Consider the following 11,970-nt stretch of genomic DNA (forward strand, 5'->3'; position numbering starts at 1 on the left):
AAGAAAGAAATATTAAAATATCATTTAAGATTTTTTTTTTTTTTTTTTTTTTTTTTTTTAGTTTTGCTATACATGCCTGGCTAACTATTTTTAGCATCAAAATTTTTTTGCAAGCTTCTTAGCATTTTCAAAGGACTGCTCTGACTTACCTGAGCTTTCTGAACTTCCAAAGCAAAGGATCTTTAGTTCGCAAGATACAATAGAAGTCCCATTCTAGATCATTTCACAGATGCATGCCGACTTTTTACGGTCGACATAATTAATACCACGTAACCGTCCAGTCAAAAAAAAAATTCCTGTATTAAACGCTAGATAAGACATCAATGGTTGTATCAGTTTAAACTGTAGGCTTGGGTCGATTTAATTTTAAATAACAATTTTTTTTTTAGTACTGATGAGTCATTTATTAGGGTGTTATGTTTAATCAGTGAGTTCTTCCAAAATATAAATATTACGTATTCCGTGCTACAAAAGAAATTTCATACAATATTCTTGTAGATGAATAGCATTATTCTTTCTTTAATTTCTGTTGGTTTTTAAAAAACTTTTACATGTATATTTAAAGTACAACAATAATAAGTTGTAGTAATGAGAGTACAATGAATTTTAATTCTAAACCCATAGTGATTCCCAAAAATGCTTTTGTATTGTTTAAATTAGTTTTTGAAACAATTAAAATAATATAATTAATTACATATTTACTTTAAGGGTGGTTTGAGTTAAATCTAATAAAATATAAAAAATTGTTTTTTAAGAGCTACCCTCACATCTCACATGTATTCAAGGAAACCATAGAAAATAAGAAATCTTAAAATAAGATTAAAATAAATTCGAAAATTAACGAGCTTGTTGAAGTACCAAAAGATAGAAAAAAACGGGTACGTGTCAGTTTAAAACTTCTAAGTTAAAATAACTGATTCAGAGGATAGAAAAGAACGTTTCGTGTATAAATGATGAACATATAAAAACAATAATATAATCTGGACGACTTGACAGAATTCCATGGGGTTAGTTTTGTCGGCTTGATATTATCATTACAGAGACCTGAATGTACATAAATAGTCAGTAAAGTATATAGTTTTTAAAAAAAATTGCAAACGGTTTTCATAAAACAAGGGCTTGACACCAACCAAATAAACAAATATGAGATATTTTGGCTGTAATATTATTAAAATCACATTTTAAAAACATAAGTACATATAATAACAAAATTTTAGAACGAAATATGTTTCAATGTTTAAATTAAATTAGCCCAAAATTCTAATTTATTATTAATTCTAAGAATAGTGTATTATAGAGGTTTTTCTTATGTTATTTAAATAATTTTACAGCCAATTCTACTAATTTTTGTTTTTGCTTGAAAACCTTATTTTATGAAAAAAAACGTTTGCAATTCAGGTCTCCTTATTGAAAATATCCGGCCGACGAAACAAACACCATCGAATATGTCAAATTGTCTTAATATATTATTGTTCTTATATACTTGTCATCCATGCACGATACAGCCTTTCCTATCCTGTAATAAAATGATAACGGCTTTGTAAACATCTCGCCTGTAAATATGTAATTCCCCGAGTGCGCTTATTTTTCAAACGATTCAAACGTAGGGAATTAATGCCATATAAGGGCACGGGAGGCAATGCTGGCATCACGTCACCGGGCGGGCGTGGTGATGTATTGATTCCAGCAGGAATGCCGGGAACCAATGGGAGTCCGCGGCCCGGCGGAGGGGCGTGGTTACTGTCGCAAGTCGGGGTGGTTTCAGTACGAGGGCTGTGATTGGCCAACACTGATCGGGAGGGATGAGGAGGAAGGGGAGACGCTAGGAGGTGGGATCTTCATGCGTCTGATCAATACTGCCACATGCTGGAATTCAGCAAGCCGCAAGAAATAAAATTGCAGGCTTCAGAAAGGCATTAAAGTTTTTTTTTTTTACAGAAAACTAATGTGAATATAATTTTAAATAAAAACACAGAAATATTTTAAACTATTAAGCAATACCGAGAATATTTAAGTACCTTTGCTAACCATGTGATGTTATGAAAATCGTAGCCCATAAATATTTGCATTTCTGTAGCAAAACATGGGTAAAAGTCCTATTTAAGTGAAGAAATATCGTTTATTCCACGGTTATAAATTAAAAAGGCCTGTGATATTTCTGTCATCGTCATAAAAAAAAATACTTCATAAAGTTGCATTATTTTTCCACCGGTTCTACTCTTTTTCCAATTTCAAACTATGTTGTTTGACACAAAACAAAATTTGATGAAATTTTTTTTTCCGGTGTGTTTGCATTTTCAAACCTAGGTATTTCCCTAATAGCATTGGTTATCCAACATTATGGCCACATACTTTGTATGTGTTATTCTCGGGACGCAGCAATACGTGGATAACCTACAAACTACTTTTCCACGAAAATTATGATTATTTTTACTCCAAACCAATATGAACATAATTGTAAAATTGTTTTTTTTTTTTTTTTTTTTAATTATCTAGAGAAGTTATCTCACGCCACTTTTTCTTACACTAAGCAACAAAAGTAGATAAATTGCATGAATAAAAAAAATATATTTTAAAATGTAATTATATAATCATCAATATTGTATTAAATTCACATCATTTGGTCACATGTATACACGGGGGTAGCATAAGGCTGGACTACAGACGAGGCAGTGAGGAGGCTGAAGGCAATAGGGGTGGGAGATACACCTATTACAAGATTTAAAAAAAAATCTTTGGTGTATAATAAAGAAATTAGTGGATATTATGACCACCATACTGAGAAGATAAACGTCCGGTCATTTCCTGGCAACGCAACGGTCTGGTTTATATTGGCATCACTTTCGCTAGCACATGTTCCATCTGGTCTCTTCCATATCTTCCGCTAATTACAATTTTCACGAACAATTCGAAAGGAGTATGCAGAAATCTTTAACGATAGTTTATATAAAAAATTGTTAAATGACAAATAAATAAATATTTAAAGAGTTGTACTTTATGAAAAATGTTTTGGCATTTTCACATTTAGGTTCTTTCACTTCGCTATATGCGTCTAATAACTCCATTATTGCTCTTTTCTGCTAATATATTTTTTTTCATGTCATTAATTTCTAAATTTTAGTTAGAAATTGACAAATATTGCACCATTTGTATTTTTAGATTTTAGTTAAAAAAGAAAAATGTTTGTTCATGTTCTCGCGGTAAAATAGCTAATTCAATCACATAGGACGTAAATGTTTTTACTCAATAAAATTTCAATAAATACTATCAAAAACATATGTTTTCACTATACAATAGTAAGATACATGCCTTGTTTTCTGGAATCAGGGTGGACTACACAGAAATAGAATCAAATTGGCGACGGTTGTTCACCTACTGTTTCTCATTTCGCCTTCTGTCCGGATTGCGTAAGATTGGGGCATGCGAATTATGTATTTTGGCTATTGGTTTCACTGTTAGAAATTTCGGTAAATTTACTGAATTTCAGACGAAAAGAGGGCCTCGAATGAATGAAGAGTTCTTCGTAATTTCAGGAATATGAATCTTCGTAGAAAATACTCCGTATTACGAATACCGAGTTTAATGTTTCGCAGTAAACAATGTAAACACACGTGGCAGGAACATGAGTGCTTTTACAAGTTGTTAAATGTTTCTTTACTATACTAAGATTGTTCTTGTTGATTCATGCTCAAAATAAATGATCACAGTAACCGTAAACTAACAAATATAGCCGTAAATTTACCAAGATTTCTGGATAATTTGTAACCAGCATTCTTCGTAAATTTAAGATTAACATTTTTAACAGTTTTCGCTTGCTTCAAAGCGAATAAAACTACTCAAGATACTATGGTTATTTCAACCAAACGTATAACGCCATATTTTCTAGCATATCGCTAAATGATAACACTGTTTAAATAGTAGTCTATTAAATAACTGATAGCACTGGTTATAAATTACCCTGGGAACTTCGTATATTCACCGGTACTGTTTTTTTTTTTTTACTTTCTATGAATACAAACCCACAAGGATCTTATCGGAGTACAAACAAAAAATTAAAAAATTTCAAGTCCATAGAAAAAAAAACACACTATTCTTCCTTCCGTGCGCGTGATTATTTTGTTTATAACGGAACATATAACTCAGAGGTCGGTATCCAGCGTACAGTAGTTTACGAAGATCCAGTTATCTGGAACTAAGAAAAATGCGTTTTTATTTTGTAAATTTACGAAGAACCCTGATTGCAAATTATCCAGAGATAATCATAAATTGATCGGTTTTTTTTTTTAATTTACGGGTACAATGTTCACTTACTTGGAATGTTAACCCACAAGAATAATAATGATATATAATAAAAACACTAAAAACCTGGTTAATACTCATAAAAAAAAACACTTTATTGCCCGCGTTTGTTTGCCCTGTTTGAACAGGAAAAAAAAAACAGCATTCAGAATTTGAAGTACGGTGTAGTTTCTACATTGATCCAATTTTTTGAAATAACGAACACCTTTCCGTTTATTTGGGGTGAATTCGTTGTTGAAAAAGTCCGTAGATTTGCTGTAATTTCTAACAGTTGTGCCAATACCATTAATACCTCCGAAATATATTTTCTAGCGTTCGCGCCGCCCGTGCCGAGTGTAAAAGAAAACGACCCCTCGATGTTCCCCTTCCCCCTAACCGCTACACAGGCCTGTCCGGAACAAGCGCGGAGTAATTCTCCGCGCTTCAAACGCAGGCGCGACGAGGCGCGCGCGCCCCTGGCGGAGGGGGAACGAAGCGGCCAGGAAGGGGCGGGCCACGCAACCCGCACCGCAACGCTGTTCCCCGGGCTAGCCTGCGCGCGGGGGCGGGTCGGGGTTCGCCTGCCCCTGACAGCTCCTAGCTAAATGCCTCCCTGCCCTTCGCAAACAGCTTCCCTCCCTCGGACGAGTGTGAGCCGAACAGCCACCACTTCTCCCTGCCGTGCGCTGCCGTCGCATCTCCTTCCAGACAGTTTCGTTTATCATTTACCAGCTAGCCACCAGTAGCCTGGGAAGCCTGCATTTCACAGACGAGAGAGCCACACCCGAAGTTCCCCGGTACATGCTCTGTTTTTTTCCCCCGTTCTATCTCATTGTATAAACCGGTGTGGCATTAAATTTTGCGGTCGATTAGGACAGGTTAGCTACATTATAAATACTTTAAAACATTGTGGATGGTTGGTTATATTAGGTAAGTATAGCTACATTAAAAATACTACTGTAAAATCATTTTATGGTTGCTTAGCAAATAACTTTTTAATATGTAGCTATCCAGGGCTAGGAAACCGTTTACATGATTTCACAGTATCTTTAATGCAGCTATCCTAACCAAATCAACCGTCCACAATGTTTTAAAGTATTTATAATGTAGCTAACCTAACCTAAATGACCAATAGTTATAATGTGTTACAATGAACAAAAAAAACCGAAAATGCACTATCGGTCGTTTGGTTCTCTCGTCTGTGAAAAGAAGGCTTCCCGCCTCACTTGCGCGAATTACAGTAGCCTGCAGCGCTATTAAAGTCATCGGTTAACATCCTTACGTAAAGCAATACACCTGATTAAATGTTTCATTAATCAAAAACTATTCAAGGTTGGAATATCGAAAGTGTGTGTATACACACACATATATATGTGTGTGTGAGATATTTATTTTAGTGGATTTTAAGTGTGTCAGTTTTCCCTCCCGTTTTAACATTGACGAAAAACACACCCATTATTAGCTTCGGCTATATGATGTTTTCTGTCATAAAAAAATATACTAACCCTTTTTCACACTTTTAAAATATAACGTAATATATACGCCGTATCTTAATATACGTATGTAAAGTTTTGCTGTTTGTTGTTCAACCCTAGCTTAATTTGTTTCGGAGGTATGAGTTTTAAATTAAAACCTAAGTTTACACCATTTTTGTTTGTGTACATTTCAATCTTGCTTATTTTCTTACATACAACTCTAGTAGATTTGGAGAGACACACGAATAATTCTTAATTACCAAACTTTCCCCTTTTACACCCTTTAGGAATCTAGGAATTAAATTTTTGCAAAATGGTAAATTGGAGTATGCAATTTTTTATGTATGGTATTAATACTCTTTTACCTTGATTAGCATCAGGAATATGATTTTTTCATAAAACGGTATTTATCCACTTTCACCCTCCTATCGGAGGAATTTTGAAAAGAAAAAAAGTAAGAATTACTGCCCAAGATTTTAACTTTCGCTTAAATAGCTTCGGATATATGATAAATTATTACATTATTTAAACATAAATCATTAAATTACCATATCACTTCAATTCATACCTGTAAATTACTGTAGGATTAAATAGTTTTCAAGAATCAAGCTACGGATTACTTCCGTTTAGACAGTCGCAAGTACGTGTGCACGAACTTCTAAATATGTTTTAATTTGACCTTTGATATACTTTGTCGAAATGTAAGAGTTCTTGAGTTATAATCAAATTGGTTGACTGGTTTCTTGAAAATAAGTCCTGAGCTTTCATTTAGAGCCCCAGAATCCATAAGTGTCCGCAAAGCAGCAAAGTTAAGAGGTATTAGGCCTCGTCTTCTTAGTTTTTTCCAACTTTTTGCTATACCTAATTCTTATTTTCAACTATTAATCCCAATTTTTTTTTTGGCATGTCGAGTCGCAGCTACATAGTTTCCTACAGGCTCTAGTCTGTAATCTTCGTGAGAAAACAACTTAATATTTCACACGGTCGACTACGACTCTCATGATAATCACATCAGTTCACAAGTGTTGACTTTCAACGAGTAGCTCAAGCTAGTCCAATAACATGTCAAACCAAAAAAATAGCAAGGAAGCTTTTTTTTTTTGCAAAGGTTATCAAACAATTTGAAACTGCAAGATAGTGAGGCCTAAAAAATCATGACAACCTCTTCTTTGAAAATATCAGCATACACACACCAGTTCCCACCCCTAAAAAATATGCAATTTAGACGAGACGGACGTTATGACAATAATGAAACCGAGGAAGAATTCACAGAAAAAAAAAGGTCACCAAGCAGGTTGGAGTCTGCAGAAGAAGAGATGCTAGATACTTGAGAAACTGGCAGATAACGCGTTGGGAAACACAGTTTCTCCTATTTATTTATTTTTTTACTTTACCAAGCCTTTTAAATAAAGTAATTTGTTAACAGTGGCACACGCAAGAGGTGGGATATAGTATATTAATTTTCCCAATTACCCCTCCGAAAATCCTAAACAATATAACATTCCTTCAAAAAAAAAAGCTATTTGAAAGCGAATTAATTAGAACTATGCGGCTTGTGTATTTTAGAGTTTTTATTTTTAATTATTTTAGAGTTCTTGTAGACGAAGCAGCGACATTGCAGGAATAGAGCATTTTTCATTCAGAATCCATTATGTGGACAGTGAGTGAAAGGTGGACCGCTGGTATCAATTGGTTTCATTTTTTTTTCCTTTTGTGTAAAATTTAAGTATAATTGAGATTGTGTGTGTGTGTATGTGTGTGTGAAAGGAATAATAAAGTCTGGTACCTGCCCCTACCCCTGTACGCACGCCGCGCATGCAGATGAGACGAGCGACGTGGTGCGGGAGTTGTTCCCACCCGCCTGGCGGCTTAGCGGCGTCCGGCGCGGCCACGCGACCCCGGCCCGCCGGCCGTAATCCGCGAGGCGAGGCTGTCTCTCGCTGCGGTCTGGTCCTTGTTGTCCGTATCCCTTTCCCGGACGTGTCGAGGCGTCCCTTATCTCGTGACAGCTCGGTTAGGACGGCGGAGGCGCCGCCCGGTCGCGGGCGTATCTGCGTCGGCGAGGCGGGATGGTGAGTGCGACGCTCGTTTTTGTTGCTTCTGTGAAATAGCAAAGAATTCTTTATTGCAAAGGGCGTCGAATTATTTGGAACTGCAAGACGGTGAGGCCTGAAAAATAAAACATTACAATCTCTTCTTTGCAAATATGAGCATACACAACATACAAGTTCCCACCCCTAAGAATACACAATTTAGACGAGACGCTAATGAAACCGAGGAAGAATTCACCGAATCTCGTCACGATGCGAATTTCCCAAGTCGTACGCTTCCCCTGTTAGTAAAAAAAAATATCAGAAAAATATACGAATGATAATTTTGTATTACCAATGCGCCATCTTTAACCGTCATTACAAATCAAACTCTCGCACACATTTCAGTTAATACTGCGCCCGCAAAAAAGGTATAAATAACAAAAAATATATATAAAATAAATTGTAATTGAAAAATTTCGCGGAGGAAAGTTTAGTCTGATTTGCGTCTCGGATGTGTAGGTAGCGTCGCGGATTCATCAGGTAGCAAAGTAGGCTTGAAGGACATGTAACATCTGCTTCACGTTGATGACGGGACTAAAGTGCTCTTGCCACGCCCTTCACAAGCCTGAGCCAGTTACAAACAAGGAGAAGTGGTCACACAAGCATGTGTGGGACGTCAAAGAACATGACCTCGTTATCGACCAATGATGACGTAGAGGAAGGGGCTGGAAAATATTCGCGGGGTTAAATGACCTCTATGATGGACTCCGTTGTCTTCCGAACTCCTGTGTCGGCTGCTGACATGTGAGGCGTGAGAACTTGGTTACTTTTCGTTGGTTGGTGGTTTATCATTGGCTGAGACCCATGCAAATAAATATGTGAGAGAACAGCAGAAGTAATTTGAAGGTATAAGTAATTTTTTTTTAATTTTAGGTTATCGCGAAATGAATCCGCGATATTTTTTAACGTAGCTCTACAGATGAGTTGGATAAAATTGGTTAGAAATATAGCCTATTTCATTCGCGTAGCGATCGTCACAATATTGTGATCCCAGCACAAGGTTATTGATGTGTTAAATATTAGCTCTCGGTATACGGCATTTGGTGGGAGTAAATTCTTGAATGCGACGGAAGTCGCATGGAACGGAAATGTGTAACCACGGTGTTGCCCCCTGCGGCGGATGACGTGAACCAAAGTTCACAAAGCCAAAGAGAATCTTTATAGTATAAACTGTTTAATGAATTTTAACAAGATGAGTAGTATTTTAATATAATTCATGGTCGAAAATCATGTCCAAGGCCGGGGTTTAGTATTTTTTTTCCAGGCTTTTTTCGGTTTTAATCGAAGCAGTTTCATTATATATCGTTTAAAATTTTCGCTCCGCCAAATCGAACGATTCAACAGTCGACGTGGCTGCTCCGGCAGCGAATTCTAGCGGTGGGGTGCGGAAACTACGTGTGGTTCGCGTCCAGAAATGCAGTTGAAAACACAGTTTTGCGTGTATTTATCAGGCTCGGCATTGTTTTAAAAGAATAGCTACTACGGTGTCCGAGCTTCGTGTTGTACCTACGTGTGTGTCTGCAAACACGACAGCGCGCGAGGTCAGAGGTCAGAGGTCCGCGGGAAGGGACGCCGCGGTGACTCACGGCGGACGGGGGCGGAGTGCGCGAGACGCCCAATCAGCGGCGGAGCGCGTCCCCAGATGACAGTGGTTACCGGGTCACGTGGCCCGGCGCGTGATCGAGAAAGGGAGGGGGGGGGGCTGCCTCCTCCCCCGCGGCGATCACAGGGCACCTCCGGCGCCGCTTTTTTTAAATAGCTGTTTCGTCAGCCCACCCTCCTCCCCGCTCCTAACCTCCCGCTCACGTGGGGCCGATGGGGGCGTGGCTCTCCAACTGAACAGCCAGTAGTTTGCCAAACTTACAACCCCCCAGCCAAGAGGGCGGCGCCATCTTGGTTTCGGTTTCCCACGGTGTTTTTTTTTCCTCCGAAGTCACGCTCACTGGGACGGTTGGTTCCTCCAATCGCTGTTAACATCCGTAGCTCCAGCAGCCAATTCAGATAGCCAGGAAAATTGCATCCGTCCATCCGTCCAAAAACCTTTGACAAGCTTTAACTTCCGACAGACGGACGGATGAAATTATGAACCTCAAAAAATGTCTGGTGGACGTTGCATTTAATTTTAAAGTTGCTACCGTGTTATGTTTTTTTTTAATATTTGTGTTTGAACAACATTTCGAAGTTCGGTATTTGAAACAAAAATTTACCGACACTCGAAAATATGGTAAAAATAAATACTAGAGCTAAAAAAAAACAATGGTTTAATGAATTATAAGTGCTTGCATGGTCCACAAACTTATGAACGTTCGCAAAGAAATTTTCTGAAAAACGTAGTCTTCTAGTCATTTGGCAGCATCCACACGTGGAATAAAATATTTTGACGAACGTGAAACTGCGAATCGCTCGGCTTGCTGACGGACAGACGGATTGTATTAAATTATGGGATTGCTCAGAATAAACGTGAGCCCACCTGGATCATCTTAACGTACTAACGAATCCCTCTGAAATCTTGATAATCCTACTTGAGATACACCCTCCGCATATATGTTAACCGTGTTCACAACGGAACTAAGCGCTCGGAAGTTGTAATGCGGCGTGGCTTCATACGAAGGATTCTTCGTTTATTTTACGCGGGTTCTTCGCTGAAAGGTCCGTGAGTTCACTGTTATTTCCGACAGTGTGTAGGTCCCGACTTTTGACGTGTGTGTCCGACCGTGACCTGTAGCATGTTGCCCACGAGTCGTGGGAACATATTAGTTACTTACTCTTACTTGCATACAAGTAGAGACCGGAAAAATTCGCAGGTTCAATGAACTTCAGGAGAGACTCCACTATCCTCTACACACTCGGGCAAATGCCAACTGTCCATTGGCTGCTGACTTGTGAGTCGTCTCGACTGGGTGGCCTGTGATTCGACACTTATATGAGTGAGGGTCTCTAATTGGCCCTCAGTACTCCAGATTAACAGTGAACCAATGGCAGAAGCCGCACTAAGGTATAATTATTTGCATTTTAGCATAACACGAAATGAACCCGCGAATTTTTCAGGTCTCGAAGTATAAGGTACAAAGAATAAGTTTAGCAGCAACATCCAGAGCTTAAGATATTAACAACGACAGGAAATTTCAAACTATTTTTCATTTTTATTTTGTATCTCAACAGTATCTTGATGTATACCTGTGATTGTAACGTTACCTGTTGGTTTCTAGTTCTGTGTGATGCTGGTTTTTATCTTTTGGTTTTTTATTCACATGTGCTATCCTGTAATTTTTTTTTACAATTTTTAATTCTGGCTCAAATTTAGCAATTGATAAACATATCTACTTCATCATTTACATTTAAATTGAAAAATAAAATTCAGATTATTTTAATAGCGCAGTTTTCTGTTCGTTCTTACGCCTGTATGGCTGTGTTTCTAATCCTATAATTTTTTTTGTTCGTTTGTACTATCCCTCTTTTTCTTTTGTAATTGTAACTCAAATTTCATGTTGTATACGTAAACTTCACTTATTCACAGATAAATCTATACTTTTAATTAAAAATAACTATCAGAGGTGAATAAGGAATATGTACAAGTGTAAATTAGGTAAAGTGATGGCTCGTAATTATTATTGAAATTTTATTGGCATTATAAAGGCCCTAAATTTAATGCCGGTACATTAATTCACTAATTGAGAGGGCTTGGGACCAGGTCACAAGTTAAACTATAACTATCAAAATATTATTATTTTAAAGTACCTACCACACGTCTATAGTCTTTTGTTGGTATATTAACCCAGAACCCCCGACACAGAAGTTGGCGCTTCAACCTACTGCGCCATCGACGCCGCGATGTCCCTTCTTCCTCCCCTTCTACTACCCCCCCCCCCCCCCCCCCCCTCCCGGCCCAAATCATACGACCAAGTTTATGTTCCAATTTAGTTACCTCAATGTTGCCATATTTTCCCGCCCAAAACATTACGGAAATGGTGCTTGACCAAGTCTGATGATGGTTCGTGAGTATGAATTATAATATCCGTCGCAACTTACATGAAATACAGTCATTTAAAATTATTTCCACGCTCTAACACTACACTGTATTTTTTTTTTTTTTTTTTTTTTTTTTTTAACTGAACAGGAATATT

Source organism: Bacillus rossius, chromosome 12 (assembly GCF_032445375.1).
Source record: "Bacillus rossius redtenbacheri isolate Brsri chromosome 12, Brsri_v3, whole genome shotgun sequence".
Taxonomy (NCBI): domain Eukaryota; kingdom Metazoa; phylum Arthropoda; class Insecta; order Phasmatodea; family Bacillidae; genus Bacillus; species Bacillus rossius.